General features: G+C 40.3%; 1 long non-coding RNA gene across 1 annotated transcript; it reads right to left on the reverse strand.

Moving 5' to 3' along the window:
• Positions 1 to 413: 413 nt before the first annotated feature.
• LOC116206041 lies at positions 414 to 1633 on the reverse strand. The gene is made up of 2 exons (XR_004156624.1): positions 785 to 1633; positions 414 to 680 (listed from the first exon to the last, which is right to left on the reverse strand). It is a non-coding gene; the product is annotated as an uncharacterized LOC116206041 (long non-coding RNA).
• Between the last annotated feature and the right edge of the window lie 528 nt (positions 1634 to 2161).

Below are 2161 nucleotides of genomic sequence, written 5' to 3' on the forward strand. Positions count from 1 at the left end.
GAACTTTTCAAAGGATTCATGTTTGTACTTCATAAGATAAACATACCCAAAACGAGAATAATCATCGGTAAAGGTGATGAAGTAGGATATTCACCCCGAGCCACTTCATTAAATGGACCACATACATCGCTATGTATGAGTTCTAAAACTTCTTCAGCTCTCTTCATTTGTCCTACAAATGGAGTCCTAGTCATTTTTCCTTGAAGACAAGACTCGCAACTCAGATTGGGTTCTTAACCCAATGGAACTGTAAGTCTCATCTTCTCTAACTTACTTATCCTATCATTTGCAACATGCCCTAATCTAAGATGCCAAAGTTGCTTTATACTTGGAGTAGATTCAGACACGGTATTAATCTCAATCATATACGGAAGCATTTCATTTCTAGCTCTAAGATAATAAATGCCATCGTGTAAATAACCAACGCCAATAAGTTTATTACCATAATAAATGTCACAAACATCATGCTTGAAATCAAACAAATATCCACTCCTAGTCAAACTAGAAACAGAAATAATGTTCCGATAGATATTTGGTAAAACTAAAACATGATCTAGAAATAAAACATGTCCATCTAGATGTAACGAAGTCGACCCCACCGCTTTGGCCGCAACACTTGCTCCATTGCATATCTTAAGGCAAACCTCGTTCCTTCTGAGGACTCTACTGCTTGCTAGTTCCTACATAGAGGTACAAACATGTGAGCTCGCACCAGCATCAAGAACCCAAGCTATAGATGAACTATATGAACCATTGGAACTAACATAACAAGAGATAGACATACCTTCTGAAGGTTTCTTTCCCTTGTTTGCCTTCAACGAGGCGAGGTACTAGGAACAGTTCCTCTTCCAATGTCCATCCTTACCACAGTGGAAACAAGTTCCCTTATCCACAGCAACCTTTGCCTTGCCCTTTTTCTTGGTCACCCCTACTGGCTACTGAGGAACAGAGCCTTTCTTGGACTTCTTTTTCTTCTTCCCAGTCTTACTAGAAGAAGTACTAGCCACAAGAATGAATTTCTTATCCTTCCTTTTGTTGTTCATTGCATTTTGTGCAGTGACCAACATGTTCAGCAGCTCAGACAACGAACATGATAACTTGTTCATGTGAAAATTCACAATGAACCCTGAGAAAGAATCTGGGAGAGACTGAAGAACTAAATCCATATGGAGTTCTTTATCCATCTGGAACTCAAGTTTCTCAAGCTACTGAATCAGCCTGATCATCTTCTGCACATGAGTTGCGACTTCAGTTCCCTCCTGCATTCTTGCACGAAACAATTCCTTCGATATCTCATATCGTGCGGTCATGCTATTCTCCCCATATGGCTCCTTGAGATTCTTCAAGATCTCACGAGAACTCTTCATGTTCTCATGTTGCTTCTGCAACTCATTGCTCATGGAAGCAAGCATATAGCAGCGGACCTTCGTGTCATCAACATACCACTGATCATATGCGTCCTGCTGATCACTCATATCATCCCCGCCAGGGAGTTCAATCTCCTGAGTCTTCAGAATGTATCGCAAAGCCTTCATGTTCAGGACAATGTTCAGGTTACGAAGCCAGTCCGAAAACTTAGGCCCAGTGAGCCTATTATCATTCAGTATGCACGAGAGAGGATTCATAGATTTCATATTTATCATGACTGCAAAAAATAACAAGATTAAATTAATGAATTTATGTATATATAACCATAATGACCATGGACTTTCAATCAAAATGGTCTCCCATTATCTTTTTGAATCCTACACTTCCAAAATAGGAAACGGGAATCCTAATTTGGAAAGATTCCTAGCAGGTGATTGAATTCTAATAGAATACTAATTTCCTCAGGTACCTGCCATTATTGGATACAAGCACTCTACAAGTGAACAACTCCTTGTTTAGTACATCTCTATGTACGGCTCAATCAATTCGGCTCCGAGTACTCTGGACCTCAGGTGCTTGCCATTATTGGTCCATCATACATAGTTAAGTCTGACCCACCAAACCCTAGATGTCAGCTACCTCGGGTGCCTGCCGTTATTGGCAACCAACGATCTAAAACATCACATGTTTTAACATTCATGCTGAAGGATCTCTTAGTCTGTCTCGTGCCCCTGTGTGTCCACTACCGACATAAAACAAATTAAAACTCTCTAGAGAATGCTTTGGTGGAGAG

The sequence above is a fragment of the Punica granatum genome, chromosome 4, assembly GCF_007655135.1.
Source record: "Punica granatum isolate Tunisia-2019 chromosome 4, ASM765513v2, whole genome shotgun sequence".
NCBI classification, from domain to species: Eukaryota; Viridiplantae; Streptophyta; class Magnoliopsida; order Myrtales; family Lythraceae; genus Punica; species Punica granatum.